Source organism: Neovison vison, chromosome 11 (genome assembly GCF_020171115.1).
Source record: "Neovison vison isolate M4711 chromosome 11, ASM_NN_V1, whole genome shotgun sequence".
In the NCBI taxonomy this organism is placed as follows: Eukaryota; Metazoa; Chordata; class Mammalia; order Carnivora; family Mustelidae; genus Neogale; species Neogale vison.
Window position 1 is genome coordinate 121702611 of NC_058101.1, and position 16342 is coordinate 121718952.

At 39.2% G+C, this 16342-nt stretch overlaps 1 protein-coding gene across 2 annotated transcripts in view; it reads right to left on the reverse strand.

Moving 5' to 3' along the window:
- Positions 1–16066, reverse strand: part of ARHGAP24 (Rho GTPase activating protein 24) — a 516663-nt gene extending 500597 nt beyond the window's left edge. Inside the window, exon 1 of one of the 2 annotated variants that reach the window (XM_044224604.1) lies at positions 15870–16066. The gene's annotated coding sequence lies outside the window, so the exon portion shown is untranslated. Of the gene's footprint in view, positions 1–3202; positions 3214–15869 lie in introns of those variants that run through there. The other variant, XM_044224606.1, reaches the window with a different exon arrangement.
- Positions 16067–16342: the final 276 nt, after the last annotated feature.

The window sequence follows — 16342 nt, forward strand, 5'->3', positions numbered from 1 at the left end:
TTCAGCTCAGGTCATGCTCCCAGCCAGGGTTTTGGGATCATCTGCTCAGCAGGGAGCCTGCTTCCTCCTCTCTCTCTCTGCCTGCTTCTCTGCCTACTTCTCTGCCTACTTGTGATCTCTGTCTGTCAAATAAATAAATAAAATCTTTAAAAAAAATCAACATTCTAATAGAAGTCAATTTGCCTTCATATCTGATCATTCTAGATTAATAACAATAAGTACTCAGCTACTACTTGATTTGGGCTATTTCTCTTTTTTAGCATCTCTTATCAACCCCTCCATCCCTTCTAGCTCCCCTCCCTCTTCACTGAAACCCAGAAACAAAGCAGGGAAAGAGACTGTGATACCCTACAGTTTACAGGTCTCATCTTCTGGAAAGACAAAACGGCTTGTCAGGTGCAGTGTCTATTTTTGGCTTAGGGCTCTCCTTATCTTGAGGCTTCTCATGAAATTTCCTTATTATACCCAGAAAAACCTGAGGGGGAAAGGCTGTTTTCTATTATTTTGTTTCATTTGTGAGAGACTTAGATCAATATGGAAGATATTTGGAAATAAAAAGTAATCTTGTATCATTTATTGTTTTTCCCTTAAGTTTCTATTTTCATTCCAGTATAGTTAACATACAGTGTTATATAAGTTTCAGTTGTACAATGTAGTGATTCAACACTTCCATTCAATACTCGGTACTTATCACCAGTGCCCTCCTTAATCCCCATCACCTATTTTATGCACCCCCCCCCCACTCACTTCCCTTCTGGGAACCGCCAGTTTGCTACAGTTAAGAATCTGTTTCTTGGATTGCCTCTCTCTTTTCTTTCCTTTGAAGCAAGAGGAAAGGGCTGTTGATGTGGGACTGTCACCTGCTCAGCACAATGTCAAACGTGCTAGAACTTGTAGTGTGAGATAGCTGAAACTTCTAAGGGAACTTTAATGTTCATTCTTTTGAAATGGCCTTAGGGACACCCAGAGGTGTTGAAGGCTGCCATCACAAGACAAAGTACTTGGTCTGCTAGTTGGCAATGCACTCTGGCCAGGGTCTTCCTTGAACCAAGAAGCAAGCATAGAGTCATAGCCAAAGTGCAGATGAAAACCAGTGCTTCCAAGACCCCTAAGTACCTAACCCTCTCAGAATTCCTCTCGGGACCCTTGCCCACCACCACTGCTCTCATCAGTCTGGTTTCCACACAGCTATGTGGGTGTGAACAGATTCCAGGAGTCCTGGTGATCTCTAGATAACATCTGAACTGAAATAGAACCTGGTTGACTTATTAATATTAAATGAGTAAAAAAGTCACAGATCAGTAAGTGGCAGTTAATAGCAGAAGAGATGGGTTTCCATTTCTTTTTTTGTACCATAATTTATGAATCTGATACTTATAGTTAAGCAGGAAAAAAAAAAAAACCAGAAGAAATGAGAGAGAACAAAACTGTTTTTTCCTAAAGCTTCACTTTAAATGGAAGAAATGTACCATACTAACCATCAATAAACTAAAAAATAAACAATTATAATCCAAAAAGTCATTAATTATGAGAACATTATGAACTTAAAATTAGTCTAAGAAAGCATTGTTTTATGTGATAAAGCACAAGACACTTAATATCATGCCCAATTTAGTCAAAACCTTGAAGAGAATAAAGCAAGGATAATAGGATAATTGATCAACCCAGAATACCAAGTCTTGTACCAAATCTTATAGATACCACTCATAAATGAAAAAATAAAAGTCAACCATGCTTGAATATCAGAAGTGTTAAAATAAACAAATCTATTAACAAAAGGTAAACTGTAGTCTGCAGAAAGAAGCATTTGGGTTGGACTAAAAACATAAAGACTAAAATATCTGAGACTCCAAATCCTATCAGATGATCTCTATGGGGAAGAATTCATTAATAAGTTACACAGTAATGAAGAATTTTATACTATCACATCACACGAGTTTCATTTTGAAAAAAAAAAATGTTTTCAAATAAGCTGTCGACTCCTAGTTAGTGGCCCCCTATTAACCATAAACAGATTGCTACACCCAGACGACGGGGTAAGGCTACTCTTGGAGGAGTTGGGCTGCCAGGATAATAACTTCCCCAAAACTGCCAAACAAACATCCTATGGTTGAATTGTTTACTATAGTTCTTAATAAAGTAAAAAAATAATAGTGCTTCCCTGCCTCTAATTAAAATCACCCACGGCACCAAATTCAGTCCTTCAGAAAGCAGGCAGATGGAGGGATTCCTATGTGAATGCATTCCAAAGAGAGTTCTCTGGAAACTTCACAATGGCATAACAGAAAGCCGCAAGGTGAAGGAACTACCAGCTCTAGAAAAACCAGCTAATACCTTTGTTCCAACTCAAAACTCAGATTTAAGATAAAAATTTAACTTGGTCCATTGGAAGTAAGTTACCAGGGGCTTTTGCTGCCTGTCCACAAGTCTGTAAACACAGTCCTAATTATTCTGGTTACCATTTATGGGCCAACACTGGTATCAGGAATCAATCTCCAATCCCTTAAGCAGTCTGTTCCCTGACAACCTTGACGAACAGCAGCCCCAACTCTAACTCAGCATGTCCCAGACTCCTAGGAAACATCACCAGCAGTTCCAATCCATTCCACCTTAACCTCACATGTGTATTTACTTATTCTCTGTCTCTTTACACCTACCCTCCCTCCCCGCCCCTTCCAGGCTCATGGTAATACGACCTTTACATATCATTTACTCTTTCTGAATTAGGTTAGCATTTCACATTAATAATACAGCTCATTAATGATACCTTGCACTAATTGCTTGGCATTTCCACCAAATAGTTCAATATAATTTTGATTTATTTAGTGGCTCTAAGACATTAACAAAACCTTCATTCCATCAAATAAACAGAAAACAGCGGCAAAAAGTATGCCACTATTATTATTGTTATGCATTTGTTCAGAGGGTTCTTTGCGAAACAAATAAGAACTACCCCTAGTCACTAATATGCTATTCTTGCTTGAAAATGAATATATTAGAAGCAAAGTCCCAGATGTAATACCACAGAGCCTCATGCAAAGGGGTGAAAGAAGTCCAAGCATTTAGTGCATTCTCTCTTTTGAGATACAGCAGTAACCCCCACTTCTCTGAGATGGCGTTCTACACTCTTTAGAACTAACTGCAAAGCTGCATGAGGAAGCAGGCATTGGTACCCCACGGCTCAGTGGCACGAAGGTCTCACCTGCTCCCACGGAAAAGTCCATCTCAAGCAGCTGAGCCAAGGGCTATCCAGCCAGCTTGCTCTGTTTGTCCTCCCCTGTTTCCGAAGGAGTCCTTCAGAGCCTTCAAGCCCCGGTCACAGACTCACGTCAGGGAAGCTAAGGATACTCCCTGGAATGTTCCACAAATTAAACAGTAGAGGATGGAACCGCAAACAGAGAGATAATAAAAGCAAGGCACAGAAAGAAGGCTCCCTGTTTCTCAGCTTTACACAGCAGTTGCCCTGAGCTGAAGCCTCTTCTCCAGCTCCCCCATCCCATTTTCTCACCTTCTGTGATTATCTGACTCCATAAGGCAGCACTTAAAGAGATTAACCAGTTTTTTGTTAATTCTTGGTTTTGTTTGCTGCATGAAATCCTTTAGCTATTTAATATCATCAGCTTACTTATGTCATTGTTCCTCAAAAACATGAACAGCATAATATAAGAGAATGTGCAACTGTATTTGTGGTTTGAGGACTGAATCGAATGAGACTCTACCGTGTGTTGAGAACATTCATATTAAATGGGTTCAGTGTAATTAATATCATCACAAAGAATTAGTTTTAAAAATGTAACTAAAACCAGAAATATTATAAGTTACACCTTCATTTTAACGAGGTACATTTTTTATCCGCCGTTAGGGGTGAATGTGGGCTCAGTAAAAATGCTTTTTAAAATTAGAATTACATATTCACTTGTTTTTTTCTCAGCTACAAGTCCACACCTGAACAACTGAACACCAAAAATCATGAGTGACTCTTTTCTCAATTTTGCCGGATGTTATTTAACTAGTCCCTTTCTCCTTGCAGAACACAGTAAGTAATTCATTATATGCATTGGCTTCCTTAGGCTAGCATTTGTAGTTAGTTGTATCAGAGAACTCAAGTTGAGAAGGGCCTCTGGGGAATAGGGCAGTGGGGTAGGGAAACTGGTCCCCAAAACACAAGAACCTCATCTGCCTTGTCCTGACTCTGTAATCTTTTTTTTTTTAATTTTATTTCTTTGACAGACAGAGAGAGAGAGAGAGAGAGAGAGAGAACACAAGCAGGCAGAGGAGTAAGTAGAGGGAAAGGGGGAAGTAGGCTCCCCAAAGAGCAAGGAGCCCGATGTGGGGCTTGATCCCAGGACAGTGGGATCATGACTGGAGCTGAAGGCAGCTGCTTAACCAACTGAGCCACCCAGGCATCCCTGACTCTATATTCTGAGGCAAACCCCAAATCATCTACATCACTTTAAACTCATTTTCTATATCATATTGAGGTAGAATGGTTATAGCTGTTTGCTAAGTGGGTTTTTGTTCTAATGTCCAAAAAATTCATTCCAAAGGGAATGTAGCATGTAACTTTTGTTAATCATGTAACTTTTGTTAATCATGGAGGCCTAGCATAGATAATGAACATGAAAGGTAACCAAAAACATTTTTTTTCAATTCTGTAATTTTAGCCTTCTCCTGAAATCTAATTTTTTACCAAATTTATGGGAAAAGAAAAGTCACACATTTCAACTTCACTTCCCTTTCCCCCTTCTCTTATAGGTATTAAGTTCCAGGTTGACAAAAGAAAGGAAAAGCAGGGGTTCCCTTTCACTTCTGGAAAATAACAAGTTGGCTTTGGTTTGCTCGATAACAGTTTTATGCATCCAACTCCTTCTCTATTCACAGTGTCTAAGAGCTTAAGATAAAGCATTAGTTTAAAAGTATACAGATCACATTAACAAACCAGGGACTTGACAAGTGCAAGAAGATTAAAAAGATGAAATAATTTTAATAAACTGATCCTGTGATTTAAGGGATTCCAAAGCAAAGTTCACATCAAATTTGAAAATGTTACCAAAGTTCTGGAGGTTGCCCTGGATGAGTCACTCTTGCTAAATGGATTCCATCCTTAACCTGAACTGGAATACGGCGAGGCCAACCCAAGGACTGAAGCGGCCAGAGGGTAAGAAGTGCTCCTGTCACGTAACGTCATGTATAGAACTGTTAGGCAGGTGGTATTTCTCATCATGAAGAATCAGATCTATGCCTTTACTGCCTTCATCAGAACATTTATTTGGAACCAAGAAATGTCTATTTGTATTGAATGGAAACTTCTATAAGCCATTTCATTAAAAAATATGGCTGTCATGAGGAAACTAGCAACTTCATTCTCAAAGCAACTACTCCTAGTATGTTTTCAAGTTATATTTGCACACCATACTAACAAAGCTGGGCTTTCTCACTGCTTTTCTTACTGCATAGTCAATATATAGTGCAGGGAGCTGGAGGCTATTCTCTCCCATGCATCACAAACACCAGTTGTCATCCAAGAATAGATATTGTTTGCATTTGTGGCACTGAACCCACAGAAAGTGTACAACAACTTCACTTCCAGTTTCCCAGACGATTTCATAAAATAATGGAGTTAAAGATGAATCCTTTAACTTATTTGCTGGTTCCTGATGGGAATGTTCTTGCCATCCTGGGAGGAAAGCTTCTTTGTAGTGAGGGATTGGCCCACACATTACAAGATGTGTGGCACTTTTGACCCCTGGGCACTAAATACCAATTCACCCCATCTTTGGGATGACTGAGAACACCCTCAGACATTCTCAAATGCCACCTGGTGAGTGGTATCACCTATGCCCCCAACCCCACAGCTGATAAAAACTAACTCCTTGGTATATGAAATGTGTCAAGGTCAAGGTCAAGCTAAATTTTGTCAAGTAATCAATCTGTAAGGCTTCCAGATCCTCACTCCTCCATAATGTCAAACATACTTTTAAGCCCTGCCAATTTAGACACATAGCCATATTCTTACCAAAACTGCTCAAAAGGAACACATGACTATTTAGCAACAGAAACTTCTTCAAGGCTGGATCAACCTTAGAAAGTATTACAAGCCCTTTATTTTACCGAGAAGGAGACTAAAGTCCAGAAAAATGACATGATTTGCCTGACTTCACAGATGCTAATTACTACCAGAAGCAGGATCCAGCCCACAACTCCTCCTTTTCTTCCACGTCCACTCCTCTCCAACTACAGAATGCAAAGCAGGACAGGATCTTTGGAAATACCTCTCCAGCTACTGTTAAACATGAAATTTCACCTGTGGTGAGCCAGAAAGGAAACTTTCATTTTTCCTGACACTTTTGTCCTGAAAAATATTTTCACACATCACTAAACACTTAAAATGCTAATAGATACCCACTGAAAAGCTACTTTTTAAAAATCCAAAGGAATATTTGTTTCTTCAGAAGGTTTTATTTATTTATTTCAGAATGAGAGCAAGAGGGAGAGACAGAGAGAGAGAGAGAGAGAGCAAAATCGCCAGGGAGGGTCAGAGGGCAAGGGAGAAGCAGGGCTCCCTACTGAGCAGGGAGCCCCATGGGGGGCTGGATCCCAGGACTCCTGGATCATGACCTGAGCCAAAGGCAGACACTTAACTGACTGAGCCACGCAGGAGCTCCCCCTCTTTTCTTTTTATGTCAAAGAAAGTCCTCAAGTCTTTTCTAGTGAATTTGGATGCTGTGTCTTCAAAGAGTATATTTTTAAGTCTTAGAGCAAACACACCCTCTGACTGAAAACCAAATACAACAATAAATTACATTAAACACCATAATGAAGAAAGACCAGTCAATGCAATAGCATTCACTCTCTCTTAACAGTAATGTCATACAATATATAAATATCTTAAACACCTTCACTGTTTCCTTAGAGGGGGAAAATATTCCAGGATAAAAATTTATATCACTTTCATTTTTGCCAAAAGGGTTTTTTATCATCAGTATTAGTTTTACATTAAGGAGATCATCAGTGTCTTCTCATTTGCATGTGCTTTTCAAAATAAATATCTCCATTAGTAAAATATTGAGTGCAGTTTTATGAGCTCTTAATTTAATTCCTAATTTTGCAGCTGTTAGGCATCTGGACTACTATCATTAAAACAGTTCAAACTGAACACAACCTAGATATTCAGGGCTCAGAGCTACTTACAAAGAATTTTAACTTTTAATCTTATAGGGCTAGAAGAAAGCACAGAATATATAAGACTTACACACCTGTGCTGTGAGCAGGGAGCACAGAAAAAATTGGGGAAACAGGTACAAAAAACAAGTCACACAGCACAAGCTGGCATTCTGCGGAAAATTTAAATTCTTGGTCAATATAATACAACATGTGCTCTTAACCAGTCTTAAATAATTTACATATAGCCTTACCTAATTTTTTCATGAATTCCAAATACCACTTTTGAATACATAATTGTCCTTAATCACCTGGAGGGCTTGTTAAAACATACATGAATGGGCGCAGGTGGGGCTCAATAATTTGCATTTCTAACAAGTTCCCAGTGAAACTGACCCTACTGGTTCCTGAACCATACTTTGAAAAATGTTACTTTAAATGATTTTTTAAAATACCTTTTTTTGGACAGTTAATAATCAGAAACATATTTTTTTTCATTTTTACCCAATGTATGAGATGCACGTATACACAAAACGGACATTAAAACGTATGATACAATTCTCCCTTTTACTATATATGACAAAACCTGATTTTTTTTCCCATTCCATTCCACTGCATCTTTTTCTATTCTTTTTCATTTAAAAAGAATTTGATTTCATGAACACTGATCGATCAAGAACCCCTGCTTGAAAAGTACTGCTCAGGAGTCCCATGTTCATCATTTAATTTAATAATAATAACTGTTAACATGCACTGATATCAGTTGCCAGATACCTTTCCAGTCTCTTTACAAGTGTTTCCCACTCCATAAATTAAAATACCATGATAACGTTTTGAAGTGGGTATTATTAAATGCCCGTATTCACAGAGAGGAAATCTGGTTCAAGAAGATTAATACAACTTGCCCAAGGTCACAAGGTTTGTGCACATCAGAGCCATGTTGGAACGGAGGCCTAATTCTAGAGCATAATGACAAAGATTGTTGCCTTAGAGTGAGATGTTTCAGTTTTGAATCCCAGATCTACTACTTAGCTGTGTGATTTTGTTAAAAGTTATTAAGCCTCTCCAAGTTTCAGTTTTCCCATCTATAAAAGAACGATAATAATAGGGCCTGCCCACATGGGAGCTGCGAGGGTTAAAAGGGATAACGACCCATGACAAGGGTTTGGCATTATTAAGCACATAGTAAGGTTTCAATAATTGTTATTATTAGACAGACACCAAATGCTCAGATGCCACACCATACACAGCCTCCCTTCCACTGGCGTCTAGTTCCCAATGTTGTCTCTGGATTTGGTCTTTCTCTTATTTCCTTGCCTTCTGAGGATATCAGGTTATCCTATGACCTTACTATGTTCCTTCTCCCATCCATCCTTTCTGGCAGTTCCATCTGTTGTGTAGAAGTTCTCAGAACTCCTCAACCAGACAATTCCTTGTGGCTTTTGCCTGTCTTTAGGGACCAAAAACCAATGCTCCACCATGGAATCTGCCAACTTGAACCTAAACCCAAAGATACAGAAAAGTTATTCCATGATGAAATTGTAAGTTGTTACCAAAAGATGAATTTATTAATCAGCAAATCACAATTGTGAGAAGGCGGAGGGCTTTTGTATACCCATAGATGCCTTTATATAAAATCTCAACACTGCATTGAATATTTTTTTTTAAAGATTTTATTTATTTATTTGTCAGAGAGAGAGGGGGAGAGAGCGAGCACAGGCAGACAGAGAGGCAGGCAGAGGCAGAAGCAGGCTCCCCGCCGAGCAAGGAGCCCAATGTGGGACTCGATCCCAGGACGCTGGGATCATGACCTGAGCCGAAGGCAGCTGCTTAACCAACTGAGCCACCCAGGCAACAGTTAAACCATAATAGGATTTGGATACCAAATGAAACTCTGAAGGTGGTACTCATGTAGCTAAACTCTAGGTTTATGAAACATAGTGCAACAAGATAACATCAGGCTCTCTCAACTTCTCTGGCTCATCTTTTCTTGCTACAAGTTCCTTCATATGAGACATTTTTAAACCATTGTGTGGGAAACAATGATACAATCAAAGATGACCCCTCAAGAAGGATGGAGAGGTCCTTTTTGAGTCTTGCAAAGAGGAGTGGGATGCAGTTCAACAATTCCTATAGTGAATGTCCTTCCTTGAGAAAGACTGACTTGGGAATCACTTCCTTTGTTGCTCATTTCACTTTTGTGTTACCAGTGAGTACTACCACCAACTCAACTTTTCTCTCCTTCATAGTTGCTCCCTCCAGAAAAGTCACCCTCTCCTGCTACATTTCTGTTTTCCTAAGTTGGGTCTTTAGCCCTCTGACCACTGACCACTTGCATCTTCCCCTTCCTCCACCTTCACCTCTTGGTCACAGAGTTCCTGAAATAAACGTTCCATATATGGGAATTAAGTCATGGGGACAGATAACTGAAACCTCATGGAACATACCTTTTCTATTTACTTCTCATCAGAAAATTCTCTGATCAGGTCGATCACTACAGATTGATTCAGTTAACAGTCTGAGGTTGCTAGAGTCTCTTTTCTCATAGGACAACCTTCGTAGTGGTAACCAACCCCAGGGGTGCCAAATCAGCACAAGAATACTATCACCTGAAAAAGCCATAAGAAATTTCCAAAGGCAGTTCATGGAGACCATGTTGAGACCAGGGTCTGTACTGTACATCAAACTTCTAAAACACACAGATTTTTATGACTTTAAAATTAATAAGTGAAGAGAAGAAGACCAAGAGGGAGATAATATAGTAAAAATAGCCAGCTATCTGGACTTAGGAAGACATGGTTTTTGCTCTTGACTCTCTATCACTTCTAAGTTATCTTAGGTGAGTTTCTTTATCTCTCCAAGCCTAAACATTCTCATGTTATGGGAATAATAATTTCTGAATTAGAGAGAACAGATATTATTACTGGAATTATTCATGACTTCTAACTACTTCAAGAATTATAAGTCATATATGTAAAAGAATCTCATGGAGTATTTTGTAGGTACTTAATTCATTAGAGGGACTATTATTATGAGAGTCTGTGAGACTCAAAGAAAGAAAAAAAAAACTTTCAAGACAAAATGAGAGCTATTTTCATCCCACCAGGAAACTTGAAAAACTACTTTGTTTTCTGAAAACTCAATGTGGTGGGCAGAAAACAACCTGAATTATGGGGCTAGGTCTCAATTTACTGACAGATTTCATCTGTAACAAAAAGAAAGTTTTCTATTTCTCAGAAATATCCTCAAGGGAAAACTTGGTATTCATTTGTGATACATGTATTGAAAAAAATACCCATGTTTGATCTTAAATATCTATTTTCAAAATTATTCAGACATGACTCCTTAGTTTTTCAAGAAATGTAACATTTAGGGTGAGTTTATTTTATCCATAGGGATTATAAAAACAGTATTCCAATGTTTCTAGGAAACACACACACACAAAACAAAAAACAAAAAAACACCTGGAAAAATTGTTGGCTTAAAATGCTAAACTGAAGTTACAATATAGAGATTTATAAATATTTAACTACATGTCTAAAAAGAATAAAAACTATACAAAATGAAGGTAATTCAATCTATGTCCATAGTGAATTTGAGTTAACTTAGTTAAAGGGTATGGAATGATAGGTGCATAAAAGGATGCGAACTGTGTCATAAGAAGACCTTGACCAGGAGACAACAAAGAATCAGATTTAGCTCTGAGCTTCTTGAGTGACAGGCCGAACTGGGAAACATGGTGATTTCTTAGTCTCCTTTCTTCTAACAGAAGAAACAAGTTAATCAGAAGAGGCACACTTTTTAAAGCAGTAAAAGCAAAAATGAATTTATGGAGATCTTCATGTAAGAAATACTGAAATACGTAACAAAAAAATGTCACGATATAGTCCACGCATCCTATCTCTTTTATGTTGACTCAGGAAAATCCAGGGCACTGCCTTAGAGCATGGTTTGATGAAGACAACATAACAAAAATGTGTTGTCAAGTGAATGGGATAGGTAAGCTTCTGGTCATAGGATTTGATAAAATGCATGGAAGGTTTAGAAAACTGAGTAGACTCTTACTCTTAAATATCTATGCTTGCTCTTCCAGTCTTCTAAGAGATGCTACATCAGGAACAATCTGAGTTTGGGGTCCCCCGCTGGTGACTAAAGCACAAGCATAATGGTTCCTTGATTGAAAAATTATCTATGTGCTAAACAGTAGAAGCACACAAGTGCCAGAGCTATCACTGCTCTGAAAGTGAAATGAAGCCCATTTGTTATTTCAGTTCAAATGGAGAGCAATCCCCTTCTTTAGGTCAGGCAGCAGAAATAACCATAGAGTAAGACCAGTATTAAGACCAGTATTTTTCCAGAAGAATCTTTGGGTTTGGTCTAAGTGCCCAAATGAGATTAAAGGAAAACCCATATAGTAAAAAATCAGTAACATGAGAAAAGATGTCCCTCTGAATTTCTTCTTCTCCATCCACCTCTGCATTCTCCTTTAATTAAATCCAACTTCCTTCAAGCACTAGCACTCAAGATAATTATTAAATATCCAAAATTAGTATTCCTATTTTGTTTGATTAATTAAAATGATTGCCTATCCACAGGCAGCAGAATCTCTAAATTTAACTCCATTATTACTCCTCACAGACAAACCCAGGACCTCCCACTGGGATTTGATAGATTACAGATTTTATAGTATAATATAAAAAACAATTGTGAAAAATGTGTATCCATTAGAACTATTTCTATTATCTTTAAACTCAAGTGTACCTTTTATTTTTTCAAAAGAAAAAGGTGATTCCATTATTTGTTTTGCTTTGCTTTCACTTTATCATTTCAAAAGCACAAATTTCATCTATTATAGGAATTAAATAAACATGTGTGGGCTGGTCTAGAAAGCAAATTATATTTTGTAGTATTGTTACTTATGCGTGAAAATGAAATTTTTTTTAATGTTGAGGTTATTTTTTTTTAAGATTTTATTTATTTATGTGACAGACAGAGATCACAAGAAGGCAGAGAGGCAGGCAGAGAGAGGAGGAAGCAGGGTCCCCGCCAAGCAGAGGGCCCAACGTGGGGCTCAATTCGAGGACCTTGAGATCATGACCTGAGCTGGAGGCAGAGGCTTAACCCACTGAGCCACCCAGGTGCCCCGTGAAAATGAAATCTTGAGTCCAAATAGATATTTTTCAAATGGGACCCTTGGGCAAAAAACTCTGTGCATAAATTGGAGTCCACCGGTACTTTATTCATTCATCACTTGCCCATTTATTAAGGAAACATTAACACGTGTCTACCATATGTTTCAGACACTGGACTGGGCACAAGGATGCAGGTAGGTCCTCTACCACCAATATGACTGGTAAGGAACTCACTACGTTTGGTTGGTGATAATATTTTAATAAAAAATTTTCAAAGTAAGTTCAAAGTACCACGGAAGCAGACAAGTTGAAATGATTCCTTTTTCCTGCATAGAATTGGGTAAATTCTCCCAGAGAAAGTTCCAGTTGAAGTGGACCATCAAGAATCAAGTGGGACTTTCCAGGCAAAGGGAATTCCTGGAGAATGTAAATCCATGAGCAAAAAATCAGAAGGGAGAACAATGAGGAGCCCTTGGGCAGGAAAAAGAAGCTAAAAAGGAAAGGCTTTGAATAGCTTTTAGTCACTCTACTAAAGAGTTTAGAATTACTGTTGTAGGATAATTGGGATCCCGGGATCCATAAAAGGTTTTAGAACAAGGGATTGACACAACTAGATCTGTCCTGTATGAAGATTAATTGTAGCAATGCCATGGTTGGGCGTAGATGCTGCTTAAAACACACATGTGCACAATAACCTCTGAAAACTGAACATTCCTTGAATCTCATCAGAACAATCCCCCCCACTTCCAAATGTGCTTCTACTTAGCCACTGAAACCACCATCAACTTACAAAGTCTGAGATCAAGTAGCAAAAACAAGATGGGTCGCCATTTCAAGACTCCGTCTGAGGCTTGAACTCTTCACATGAAGAGCATTAACTTCATGGCAAAGTGGACGATTTACAAATTTATTTTTAAATACCCTTCTCCATCTGAGAGAAATGTTAGTCCTTTAGCCATGGATTTAAGAGTAAAGAGCATCTTTGGATTTTAAGTCTCAGGGGCTTTTTTTTCCTCAGGAAAATGTGACCATTGTGGAATGGATGCCTTGTTATCATCAACCTCCTCCAAACCTAAGTATGACTGAGGGGCTATGCCTTCCATGGGCCTCCAAGCCAAGGTCTATCCACCTCCTCCATCTTGTTTTTCCGAAGAGCTCACCTTTCCTGAAAACTGACACATAGCAGAAAGAAGCGATCAACATTACATAAGCTCAACTCACCAGGAACCAGCCCTTTACTACCAGCCAGAAAATACCATAGGAAAATAACTACTGGTAATAAGATGATCCTACAGCCCTTCGAGCACTGAAGACAGAAACAAAATGCATAGCTTGGATTTTGAAGCAGTTCTGCTGGCTCTTAGCCCTACGAAACCAACCCGGACACTAATCAAGCCAGAAAGAAAACAGACTTGAATGGGCCAGAAGGTCATAACAAAACCACTAAGGCACTGTTGGTAAACACCAACTCGGCTTTGGCCAAAGCAGCAAAGTAATCAGACTCAAAACACTTATCACCACCTGTTGCACATTCCTTACCTTTCCCGCCCTTTCCCTTACCCCCACCCTCCATCCTAGAGAGTCCAAGATCACACAGTAAATAAAGCCCTGCCCAGTAAAAATTCCCAGAGCTTTGGCCATTACTATAACAAGCGAAATGTGAAAGGATCTCACTGGAGATTTAAGTCCAGAACACTTTTTCTTGTAATACTTTAAAGCCTATACTCTTGTCTGGAAGGGTACCCTGCTATTTCTCCTTCAGTGATTTTTTTTTCTTGAGAACTTAGATTTTCTGCACTTACTATCAGGTTGTATTTTCAAAATGATTCAAATTCACCAGAACACACGGCACAAAAGAATATTACTCAGAAACCATCAACCTCTCAATCCCAAATCCCTGAGATTAAGTAATATAACAAAATAATACAGTTGAAAGCCAAGAACAGAGTGGGTTTCAACAGCCTTTCAGATGTAGAAAAAAAAAATTACCAATTCTCCTTTTTATCACACTTTTTGTGTATTCCTTACACATAACTCAAACTAAATTCCAGATCTGAAAAACTTATACTTTATCTCTTATTCCCACTTACAGGTCTTCCCCCTAAGAACATAGCTCCTTTAAGTGGAAAGAAAATTTTATTTTTTTTTCAAGTTTTGCCAATAATTCAGTCCCCCAAGATGTCTAAGGTGAATTCTCTGACAGTTCAGTAATGGATCCAAAGAACAGATTCCTTGACTTCTTACCTAAAGATCAGGCACTCAAGAAAGACAAAAAAGAGAATTGTATTATTGGGCTCACTTAGAAGTTGAAATGTCCCCAGAGAAGAGGAAGCATTAAGAAATTTAAAAGGGAGAGCGAGATCTTAATGAGTCTGATGTGGCTTTATACTTGTTTTCTGGTTTTTTCTAATGTATTAATTCTCTGTGTTTTATGATGCCCAGCTTAATACCAACTTCCATTCTTGCCCTTAAGGGTTGGTTTTGAGTTCTAATTAGAATCAGGGGACAGATTGTTTGTATTTAATCTGTCTGTCCATCTTCTTCTCAGTAATTGAGTAAAGCTCTTAACTGTACTGTAAATATCCCCAGATTTCAATTAATTTGTCTTCCTTAGTAGACACAGCAACACACATTGTTTTACTTATGCATAAGCAAACCCCTTACAACTTTTATATTTCAAATACCTAGCATGATTTATGTATTTTCCTCTTTTTAGAAAGAGATAAAATGATGCCTTGCTAAGGTTAAAAAAAAGAGAGAGAGTAACAAAAACTATGATGAAAACACAAATTGTCTGGAGATTATCTTTTAATTCAAATGAATTAAATAGAAATAGACTACATATAGGGAGTATGGGTTCCCTATTACTAGTTGATATTGAAAACCTAATATCTCTAAGAAATATTACTCGATGCGTAATATCTCCCCTTCAATTTTGGGACTTATAAAAGAAATATAGTCCATGCTATATTTTTAATGACACATATTACCTATTTATACTGAAGAGAGGATGGATAACGTCTTCAAAAAGTTTTGTTTTTTTTTTTTTATATATATCTAAACAAAATCTTTTGGGTGGCTTAGAATTCACCAAAGATTCCTTATTATTTTACATTGGCACTAAAAGAGTTCATTATTAAAATCTACCTCTGTGTGCCTCTCATCTAGGAAACTCTCATAAGACACTAGCAGAAACAGAGGGGGAGGGGTGGGGGGCTGGATGGAGAAGGAAGGATGGATAGTAAGGGAGCTGAACTGCATGATTTTTATTAATTCCATCTATGTTTAAGGCCAGAAACACACACTACCAGTTTACGCCCTTTCTTCCTTTTAAAAATAAAAACATTGTTTTCCCAACATACACACAAGCGGGCGCGCGCGCACACACACATACACACACACACACACGCACACACGCACACATGCACACACACACTCTGCACCAGCGATCCCTCTTCGCCCCCAGCAGCTCCCTTCCCTGCGTCCGGCAGCTGTGCCTGCAGCCCCCCACACCCCCGGGTCACACCTCAGCCTCCCGCGGTGGCCCCGAGCACACCCCCGCATAGCGTCACCTACCCTGCTCCGAGCACACGACAGACGCGAACGGCGGCTGCTCCAAAGAGAAAGGCTCCCAGGACAAGCCAAAGGAAAAGGAGAAGAAAAAGGGAGGAGGGACGGGTACTTTACTTCCCGCAACAAGGGGAAGTGTTGCGCCCCATGCACTTGGTGGCTCCGCAGCTGTGGCTTCGGAGGAAATGCTCAGCGTCCGAAAGAGCTGTGGCTGGGGTGGAAAGTTGTGGGTGTTTCCCCCCACCACCGCCCGGGCCTCGAGCCTCTCCTGTCCCCGCCGCAGTCCTGACAGCTCCCCGGGCCTTGGAGACCCTCCGGAGCCCCGCCGGTTTCCCCCGGAGCTGGGCTGAGTTGCCACATGCACTTGAGAAATCCTAGCAGTTGCGCAAAGAGTCCCAGAAGTTAGAAAGAGTGATTGTGTGTGAATGTGTAAATATACAGTACAAGAGGCTGGAACAACTGAGCGGGGCCAGCCCTCA